The following is an 11980-nucleotide window of genomic DNA, read 5'->3' on the forward strand; positions in this document are numbered from 1 at the left end:
TTAGAACCCACATCTTACCTGAACTTGTTAGAACTCATATCTTACCTGAACATCTTACCCTGGCACATCACGGTGCCAGGAGAACTAGGTAAAACTAAATCAAACCAGCCAAGACCATGTTCTCCAGTCATCTAACATTTAAAAATAACTTTCTGATTAAGATGATTGTAATTTGTAGAATCTTTCACTCAATTTTGATTGTAAAACACAGGGATGTCTCAAATAAATTGAGACATCTAACCAACATTCCCAAGTTAATATTTTAAAACACATTCTGTTGTACTATATAGAAAGCAAAATAGAAGGATGTAATATTCATTTATTCATTCATTCTTCTGTTCATTTATCATTTTTTCAATAAAGAATTATTGAGCACTTATTTTCTGCCTCACACTGAAACACAAATTTCAGTAAGGTATTATATTTGATTATTCTTAGAAGAAAAAGAAGTAGCACCTGGTCAGGCAACTCTTTCCTGCAAAATGTGGTTGTTTTTTTTTTTCCTGTGTGTACGTGTGTTTGTGTGTATGTTTTTTTTTTTCCCCTAGGGTTGCTGTAACCATAATGAGTTGACATGTGTGAAATACTTAGAAAAGTATCTGGCAGAAATTAAGTGCTCAATAAACTGGGGAAGTGACGTAATCTGTATAAACCCCAGCTTCTGCATCCATAAAATGAGACAAAAAAATATCCACCTCTTAGAGTTGTTGTCAGTTTTGAATGAGATAATGCATATAAATAAGGAGATAGATAGATAGATAGATAATAGAGTAGTTAATACTAAACCAAATAAATACATATATTGTGAGCACAGGATGATTTACTCAAGTTCTGATAACATTAACAAATTATTCATTTTATTTTCTGTGTTAGTGATAAACTCTGAAACTCAAAGTTACTTTAAATATAAATATCACTGATTTCTCAAGTTTTCTTATTCTCTTATGAGATGATATCAGTATCAGTGCTCCAGAAAAAGGGAAACTGAAAAAAATGTTTACAAGTGGTAAAATGCTATTTTGACACGAGAGTTTTTTTTTTTCTCTTTCTTGAGGTCATCAGTTTAAATGCTCATTTGACAGGTTTATTACCTTATTTTTTTATGTCTTTTCTCAATAGTATACTTTCTTGATTGGTCTAGCATTACTAGTCTTACCACAAGTAAGTCATGAAGCCAGGTAATATGGTTCCCGAACTTTATTCTTTTTTTGAAAGAATTATTTAGTCTGTTCTAGGTCCCCTGAAAAAAAAATTTTGTAACCTAACTTCCTAAAAATAACTTTTTAAATGGTCTCAATTGGAGATTTGCTCATGGTTGTTCTGAATTTCTGACGAGAACTGGGCTCTCAGTGGCTTATCAACAATATCCAGCTCATGGATTCTGGTTGGTTTATTTCCCAAATTCCAACTCTGACTCAGAAGGAAAAGACTAGCATTCAACCCGGGGTGAAGCTAACAGCATAACTTTCATTAGCTAACATATTTATCTCTAATTTCTCCCTGGAAACTTGTCTTGAAAAGAATTTTGGTACTGCATCTGGGACTGGGCAAGAGAACTGGTGTATTGGAAGGACTGCAGTGACTCAGGAGCAGTGACTACACAGCTGCTGCATAACTCACAGCACCGACTGCCCTACTTATTTAACTTCCCATGAATCTTTATAGATATGCTGTTTACCAGACAAAAATAGAATAGATGCTCTAATAAAATGCTTGACTTGTGAATTTTTATATTAATTTTGTATGAAATTAATCACTTTAGAGATACTGTAATAATGTAAACGTCTTATTTGAAACAAAAGTTATGTGAAATCAGAAATATCTTGCCAAATTCAACACACATGGCAACTACACCTAGGAATATTAATTTTTAAATGAAGGCTAGTTTCTGTACATCTGTATTGGTTGACAATGTTCTGCTTTCCCGTGTTTTAATTAATGGACATAGAGTATTAAGATTTTTCCATGTATCTCTACATGATTATAAGCTATGCAAAAGTGGCAGATAATCATTGTAATGTTGAAATTTTTTAATTAATAAAATTAATATGGTCCTTGTAGAACTAAAAAAATACAAAACATTAGGAAATTAACATAATTCCAAATCCCATATATATTAAAGCATGTTGTATAACTTAAATCATTAAATATTTTTAAAAAGTGATATGAATGATTAGTCAGTTTTCCACGGTACCTATGTAATACAATTTATTTAAGATATTTTGAATGTTTAGATAGCTTTCAAAGCTTACTGAACATTGCATGTTACTTTACAAGTTTATAATAATTGTTTTTGACATATTTGAGTTTATATCTATTATCTCTTTCATATGTTCTATTTAATCTCTCTATTCTTTCGTTTCAATTATTTTTTAAAATTTAATTTCAATGTTTTTTCTCCTACTAGTTTAGAATAATGCACAATATTTCCAGTTTGAATGGCTATCTCAGCAATTACAATACATACTTATGTAAGAAGTTCTAAAATTAATCAATATCTTCAAAATAATACAAGGATTTTATAAGACTGAATTTCTTCAACATTTTCTGACATATGCTATTGTTGCTTTGTATTTTAATTGTTTTTTCTTTTCAATTCATATATGATACATAATTTTATTTTACCATCAATATATCTTTGATTTATAAACACATCTACCATTTGTGTATTTTGTATATAATAGGAATCTATTATAGTTCAAATCTTCCATGTAAAAAACGATTACCGTCTGTCTGAAATAGCATCCCTTAGAATTTTCAGTTTTTTAGGATATCATGATGTGAACAACTCGCAGCTTACCTAAATTTTTTAAAAAAATTTGTTTCCATTCTTGAAAGATCTTTTACTTGTCAAGAATTACAACTTGGACAAACTATTTTCTTTAAAAACATTGAACATGGTATTCCATTGTCATCTGACATCCTCTGTTGTCATGAGATAAACTGTCCGTTTAACTGCTGTTCCTTTGATGGCACTCAGTTTTTTCTCACTGGCTGCCTTTCAAATTTTCTCTTTGTATCAGTGTCCTGTATTTTCTCTATAATATTTCTAGATGCATGTTTATTTCATTTATCCTAATTATGATTCATTGAGATTTAAAAATCTGTAGAGCAATATATGTCTCAGAAACATCTAATGGACTCCTCAGAATCTCTTGCCTTTTTCTACCCCTGGGGTCCACAGCAATTTTTTTAACTTCAATAACTGATACATATTTTAACTCTATGTGATCTCCACCTATGTTTGTGAACCCCATGATGCTTTGCCTTACCTATGTCATACCTTCTGCATTCTGCCTCCTGTGCCATAAAATTCCATGGCTCTATGGAATACCTTTGATTCACAGTAATGCTCCAAAGGGGTAAATTTTGGCTAAGGAGATACAGGAAAGAATAGACTCTGATTTCTATGGAAAACTGACAGTTGCTAATTGATCCACCATAGGCAATAGTCACTCAGAATAAGAACTGAATGACTAATTTGATGGTCTAATGACACCATTGATTGTTGTAGGTAAAATGGTGATAATCCCTGTTATAACATGTCAATAAAACCACTGAGGCTTTAACCTATGCTTAATGGGGAGTGGGTGCAGGTAGAAGCTGAAGTATTGAGAGAAGCGGTTGCTTTATATGAGAACAATGATGATTATAAAAATTGTGGAAAGAGCTGGCTATGTAAATCACACTGTAGTTTTTACAAAAAGATATGTTAGGCTCAGAGAAGCCAACAGGCAACTCATCGCATACTGTGAGAGGTCAGTAGGTCTTGTCTTCACTTTTAAGCAGACTCTAATAACTTGTAGTCACAGAGAAGACTACTGAAAACCTGACCTAGAATCTGGTAGGGTTGCAGAGGAGCGTAATATTATTAGCTGGTTCCAAGGAGGATTCTATTACTGGTATATATTGTAAATAATTTTAAAAAATCACATTCTGGGAAGAATTGCAGAGACTAATGTCACTACCAAAGATTTAAAGAACACATAGGGCCTCCCTCCCCCCAAAAAAACAGATGGAGTTTGACAGTTCACAAGGGACTGCCGTAACCTTAACCTGACTTGTTGAATGCTGTCTCTTCACTGGAGCGAATCTGCAGAGCTGCTCTCATTTGCTATGCTGCCACTCTCGATCTAGCACATGCATTCTCTTCAGTCACCGTCAGCAGAGATGAGCAAACCCAGCTCACCTTTACAAGACAGTATGCATTCTGGTATTGCTCCAGGGCAATGTTTATTCTCCTGCTCTTTGATGTAAATGAGTCTGCTGGACTCATCACTGTCTTGCATTTCACATTGTACTTGTTCACTGTATTGAGGATACTTTATTATTTGGAATTTAGTTCTGGCTAGAAGTGACAAGTTCCCTTGGAGACTCTGTTTAGACATTTCCCAGAGAATAGGAGATGAAATCCAAGAGTCAGAGTGTGTCATAACAGTGAAGAGTTGTGGAGTCCAGTGGCCTGGGTTTGTCCTCTAAGTCTAAGGGTAAGGTGATGCCCTTCACACTTACTATCTCAAAGAAAGAGTGCATGGCGGGCCACTGTGGATGTTGGAGACAGCGTGTACTGTATCTGGGAATGGTGGTCTAATCCCCTTATTCTGTTTGACCTGCCTCTCATTCTCCAACCCTCTTGAAAACTGCTGATTTCAAGAGGGTTGGAGAATGAGAGGCAGGTCAAAGAGGCTCAGGCTGAGGAAGAAGATGACCTGCCACTGTGGGTACATAACCCAGGACATGTAATGGTAGTAGAGGTGTCTATAGTTCATAGGGTGCTGTATGGAATCTCTGGCAAATGGCAAAAAAAGAGTTTCAGAGGCGACCCTTTGGGATCTGGAGCAAGGCCATTCCTTTACTGACAGAAAACTCTCAGTTAGTAAAGCAGCTCCTGTCATACTACCAGCCCCTAGTAGATCTGTCTGACCGTAGGACACTGTAATAACCCAGTATCTTTACCTCTGAGCTTTCCTGCACGAAATGACTGTAATTAGATTTATTATGTCATAAGTTCCAGCAGGTCCAACAGCAATCCATTGTAAAATAAAAATGATACATTCAAAATTAGGCGCAAGCATGCATAAAAGACATGAGTAAATAATGAACAGGTAGCCCTTTTCTTCAACTCATAACTAAGGCCTCACAGAGTGGTCCCTAAAGTTAACTGAAAATGGAAAAAAGATCTCACTCAGGCTGGAATCAGAGATGAGTTGGCATGAAATATCAGCATTAGCCAGAGATAGATGGTTACTGCATGTTCTCTCCACTCAGGTTACTCAGAGACCTGCAATGAAGGGAAATCCTCCATGTAGAATGATGTATGAAATACTTGCTTTTCTTTGCATTCCTTGGGGTACAGAGAGAATTTCAACTTACAACTGTGATGTCTTTGAGGTCCCCGAGTTATATGAGGTCATATTCTAATAAGCTGTTTAACTTGGACAAACCTGAAATTCACTTTTACCTATTTTAGCAAATATTCCTCAGATAAAAAGTGGCTGAGGGACTCAACTTACTTTCTGGACTCCAGATTTCACTAGTTCCCTAGCCTAATAATTCTTTTTCCTTTCTTACCAGCTCGTCAAAATCACACTAAGATGGGACTCTTACCAAGTTTTTAATCTTCAAAACACATCCCATGAAAAGAGAAACTAGTCAAGTGTGAGAACTGATTAAGAAAAGTGGTGTCCTAAGGTAAGACTGAATAGTTTGTTAGATGGTGGATATTCACAAGAGAACTAAAAAAGAAAAGATGGTGGATTGAAAGGCAGAAAGGCAGAAAAATCGTTCTATGGATTGCTTATACAAGGTTCCGTGCTCTCAGAGGAGCCTACCTCTGTCGGACATCTCCAATAATTTGTATGCAAAGCATGTAATTTATAAAAAGCTGAGAATGAGTTCATAAGATTGATTTTCTCCTTCACTATTCAGGTTTTAGCCATTAAAATATGTCTGTATTCATTCATTCTTTCATCTGCCTACCAGTAACTGAAATGTTTCTCATAAAGCAGTCAGATCCCAAATCTCTTACCGCTCCCCAGGGAAATAACACTGTATTTATCTAAGTGTATACACTGGTTATTGACTTGACATGATTTATGGGTCTAGGGGACCGTGAGCTTCTCAAGTACAAATTTTGTATCTTTATTCATCTTTGTGTCCCTCCTTCTAGAATACAGTTGGTTCTCAGTGAATGCTTATTTCATTTAATAAATTAGCAGTCCTCTTCCTCCAAAAAGTTTCCTGTCTTAATTGTCTTGAAATGCCCCAGCTTAGCTTTCCTTTGCATAAACGTGAAGGTTTGCAATTCAAATGCACACATCACATGCTATTTCAAAGGAATAACATATTGAGTCATACCCCTTAAGCAAAAAAAAATAAACTGTATCCTAAAATAAGCTTTTCAATAATTTTGTTAGTGCATGAGAAACAGAATATCAAAGAGTTTTGCACAGAGAAAGGGTAGAGATTATGAGGTGTAATGACTTCTGACACTAACTACCCAAACTTAGGCCAAATTTCACAGATTAAGAGCACAGGTGGAAGACTGTCCTCACTTCAGATAGCTGTCAAAAGTTTGAAAATCCTCACGCTAACCTCACTTCGGAGCAACTGGCTACAAATTTGGGGGTTCCATTACCCCCTTAGATCTGAAGAATTCCAAAAATGACCCACGGAATCAGGAAAGCAATATACTTACAGTTATAGTTTCATAACAAAAGATATAAATCAGAACCAGCCAAAGGGAGAGATGTATAGGGTGAGTTCTGGGAGGGTCCCAAATGCAAAGCTTCGATTGTCTCCAGGGACTTATTACCCTCTTTGCACACTGATGTGTGACTATATGCAGAGGATTGCCAGTCAGGAAAACTGGTGTCCAGAGTTTTTACTGGGATTCAGTCATGTGCTGCCCTTGTAGTTGACCTCTGGCCTCTATCCCTTCCTGGAGGCTTGAACTAAGAGCTTTAGTTTCTAGTTCCTCTGGAGGTTGGGATTGATATGGCATGTTCCAAAGCCCCGTCATAAATCATATCATTCAACTGTCCGGTAGCTATCAGAGATACTTCGATCAGGCAGAACATTTTAGGGCTTCAGAGATCCTCTTCTAGTAGCCCAGGGTAAAGGCCAGACTGCTGCTCTTTGAGTGAAGTTAGTTCTCCACTATGCTGGAGCACTTATGACTTGGAGTACCACTTGGAAGAATGCTGGTAGTAGGTGTTAGAACTGTAGTTAGGTGGCAAGGAGTAGAGATTTTCAAAGAAAATAGACAATAATGGATATCTAAGCAAAGGTCAATGACTGTGTTTTCATCTGGAATCAAACTTTTCCAAGCGTCCTGATTACATTTTCCCTGATTATCATTGCCTCATTTGACTAGTTATCAATACTTGTACAGGACACTCTCATTAAGGAAACCTGAGCCTAACAACCATCCACTAGAAATATCAAAGATGAAGTTGAGCTGCAGGTAAACATCTAATAACAGGGAGATAAACAACAATAATGATCTCTTCCATTATCGGAGATAAGATCAAAATGCATATTAATTGAAATTCGTTGCATTAGTTTGCTGGGTCTGCGGTAACTAAGTATCACAAAAAAAACTGGATGGTTTAAAAAACAGAAATTTATTTTCTCACAGTTCTGGAGACCAACAGTCTGAGTTCAAGATATCAACAGGATTGGTTGATACTGAGGTCTCCTTGGCTTGTAGATGGCTGTCTTCACATGGGCTTCCTTCATGTGGATTCTGATTTCCTTATAAGGATACCAGTCATATTGGATTAGGGCATACCCTCAGGACCTGATTTTAACTTAATACCTCTTAAAAGACCCATCTCAAAATACAGTCACATTCTGAGGTCCTGGGAGGTAGGACTTCAACATGTGAATTTTGGGGGAACATAATTCAGTCTATGACACCATGGATCCATTCCTGTGTCTTTACCAGTCTTACCCATGTTATCTCCATCCTTTGAGTGTGAGTAGTATTTGCAATGTCAAATTATTTGAGATATCTGCAGGGTAAAATACTATGTAGTTTCACAATTATAAACTTATTATAGTTATTTATACTCTAACAAATAATATGTGAATTACATAAGTGAATATTTGGATCTGATGTTTTGTACAATATTGATGTGGTGAGCTTTTCCATAGATAATTAAATAAATAAGAGTTATGATAATAATTTATTTAGCAATTAACTATCAACAATTTTTTAAAATATATAAAAGTATGTTACTGAAATGCAAGTATTGGTAAAAAAATTGTGTAGATAAATCTAAGTAAGAAAGTGTAAAAATTTATATTTTCTAATGTCACGTTTAAACAGTCACACTCCAATGTGATTATTTTTAATCTAATAAAGAAGCAAAGGGGGCTATTAAAATATTTTACCTTTGGTTATCATTTCCTATAAAGAATAAGTTATATATGCTTTTGAGATTAGTGTAATTTGTGAAATTTAGAATTCTTCCTTCCTGTGGGATATTTCATAGTTTTCTAAAAAGACTGATTCCACAAGAATGCATCATCTTGCCATGTATTGTAAGGGGGATACTATCATATGCTTTGTCTATGCTTCACTGCTTCAGGTAAATGGAGGATTTGAGACCATTTTTTAAGGGTGAAGGTATGATTCAAGAAGGGTGCTGTCTAAGTAACTTTCAGCTAGAGTTGCAAATGAAGCAAAGAACTTTGATAAGGACTTGACCTATATGACAAAATACTTTAGCAATTTCATAAGGACAAAAGAATGGTCCTTATTAGCCTAAAAGGTGGTTCTATATAGCTATCAGAGTTCATACATTATTGGTTAACTTTAGTGGAACACTCTGACATTTTGGAGGAGGTTAAAACAACATTTTCACAGACTATGATAATATAAGAATTCTAACCCTAATAACATTTACCATTAAAATAAAAACAATTATATATGCATTTCATCTTTGGGAAAATAAGATATATCTCTGAGATACTTCCAGGAGACTTTTGCCAAAGTCATGCTGTAACATTTTGTGAAACATGTGGATAAGTATTTACTGAAAAAAGGAAAATCTTAATTGAACCATGATTTTTAATGTTCAAACATTGTTGTCACTAATCAAAAGAAAATAACATTACATGCTATACTTGATACAACAGCATAATAGGATATGATCTTCCAAATATTTCCTTGTGTTATTCTTTGATAAAAATGCATCAACTTGAAGTATATTATAGTCAATTTTTACTGCTTATTGTAGGAAAGGTATTTTATTAGGTATTTTTCCTGTTGAGATTGACTGGAGTTGGAAAAATTGGACAGGAAAAAATTAATAATTCAAGTTATATTTCTTTCAAGTCTTTCAGGTTAGTTGGGGGTAATTATAAAGTAATCATAGATGTTTCAGAAGATTACAATGGCTCTGACTGAAAACTGGATAAGGATGATGGAAGTGGGAACAGGGAGGCCTGTAAGGAGGCACTGAGGTAGTTCTCTGGTAGAAGATAGTGACTTAGACAAGGATGGTAGCTGGAATGGAAAAAAGTGGATGGATTTAACATATTTTTTGGAGTTTCAGCTGATAGAACTCACTAATGAATTGCACTGGTGAAGTAAGTTGTGGTAAAGGAAAACTTAAGAATGATTACTAATTTTTTTGTCTAATTTCTAGTTCATTATATGTTACATAATTATTAGGATGTCAAAATTGACAATACTGCAGATCTTCAAAGGAGGAAACCAAAAGTTTCCTTCGGATATGTAAAGTTTGAGGTTTAGAATAGTTGTTTATGTAGTCATGTCAAGAAAACGCTAGATACATCTGCAGCTTAAATTGTGAGTCATAACTGGCTACAGAAATGTGTGAATTGTCTGTATGCAGATGTTATGTAACACTAAGTTGTTATCATATGGGAAAGGAATTTAGATAGACAGGCAGTTAGGGATTAAGAATAAACTTTAGGGCACTCCCAACATTTGGAATTCAGAAGGAAGTACAAAAAGCATCAAAGGAGACTAAGAAGAGGACAGTATATCAGAAAAAAGCATAGAATATGTAGTGTCGGAAAAGGAAGAAAGTTTACAGAGTAAGAAGTCATCGTCTGGGTTAAATAATATATGAGATGAGAACAGAAAAGTGGTTGATTATACCCAAATCATCCATAAATACTCACAGCTCAACATTTAAAATACATCCAGATTTGACCACTTTTTATTACCTTCACTGTTATCCACGCCCCCCATCCATATCACCACCATCTCTAGTCTGATATACTGTGATAACTTCTTTGATGGTTAATTTTATGTGTCAACTTGGCTAGGCTATGGTGCCCAGTTTTTTGGTTAAATATCAGTCTAGATGTTTAAGAGAATCAACAGTATTGACACACCATTAGTTTGACTTACCAAGAAAAAAAAAAGGAAGAATCAAATTGCTAAATCATGAATGAAAAACAGGACATCACTACTGAATTTACAGAAGTAGAAAAATTATAGTGGGATGAACTATTATGAACCATATGCCAACAAATTAGTTAACCTAGACGAAACCAATTCGTTCCTTAAAAAACAAAAGTTATTGAAACCAATGCAAGAAGAAATAAAGAACGTTAGTATAGTAATTTAAAACTTTCCTCAAAGAAAAGCCCAGGTCCAGATGACTTCACTGGTGAATTCTACCAGATATTTTTTTTTTTTTAAAAAACGACAAAAACAGAAACAAAAAGAAAACAGTGAATTAATACCAAATACTTATAAGCTCTTCCAAAAAATAGAAATGAAGGAAACACTTCCTAATTCATTTATTTTATGCCAGTATAGCCCTGATACCAAAATCTGACAGATGTCACAGCAGAGAAAACTACAGACATAATATCACTTACGAATACAGATGAAAAGTCCTCATCAAACACTAGCAAACTATGTCAAGTAGCATATGAAAAGGATTATACAGCATGATCAAGTAGAATTTATTCCAGGAATGCAAGGTTGGTTTAAAATGAAAATATACTGCTATAATACACTGGTAATAGAGTGAAAGATAAGAACCGTACGATTGAATAATAAGAATTTCACAAGCTAAACAATGATTGAAATGTCAATCATTGCAGTAAATGAAAAATCTAACACCCTTTTAATGAAAACAGCACTCAACAATCCACAAATATACGGCAACTTTCACCTTATAATGGGCATTTTAAAAAACCCACAACTTACACTTAATAACAAGAGATTGAAAAATATTTCTGCCAAATTCAGCAACAAGGCAAGAATGCTCGCTCTCTCCACTTCTCCTCAACATTGTGCTGGAGGTTCTAGCCAGATCAATTAGGCAAGAAAGGGATATACAAAGTATCCACATTGTACAAGAGAAAAGTAAAACTTTATTTATAGATGACATAATCTGGTATATAGAGAAACCCTTAGGAATTCACACACACACACACACACACACACACACACACACAAACTGATCAGGTCAAATAAACAAATTTGGCAAGGTTTCAGGATATAAGATCAACATATAAAAATCAATAGTATTTATACATTCCAGAAATGAGCAATCTGAAAATGAAATAAAGAAAACAATCCCATTTCCAGGAGCATCAAAAGAATAAGATATGTAGGTATAAATTTAACAAAAGGAGTGAAAAACTTGTGCGTTGTAAATTTCAAAATATTGTTGAAAGAAATTAAGGAATACCTGAAGAAATATAAAGTGATACTCTGTTTAGGGGTTGGAAGAGTGAACACTGTTGCAAACTGATCCACAGATTCCACACAATCCCAAATTCTCAGTTTTAAATTTCAAAATTGTACAAGTTAATCCTAAATTTCACATGAGACTGGAAGGGAGCCAGAATACCCAAAGCCATCTTCAAAATTGGAACAAAGTTGGAAGACTCATTTTTCCCAATTTCAAAACTTATTACAGAACTGCAGTGATCAAGATAGTATGGTACTGGTGTAGGATAGACACATAAACTAATAGAATAG

This window comes from Neophocaena asiaeorientalis, unplaced genomic scaffold (assembly GCF_003031525.2).
Source record: "Neophocaena asiaeorientalis asiaeorientalis breed wild unplaced genomic scaffold, Neophocaena_asiaeorientalis_V1.1 scaffold158, whole genome shotgun sequence".
Classification (NCBI taxonomy): domain Eukaryota; kingdom Metazoa; phylum Chordata; class Mammalia; order Artiodactyla; family Phocoenidae; genus Neophocaena; species Neophocaena asiaeorientalis.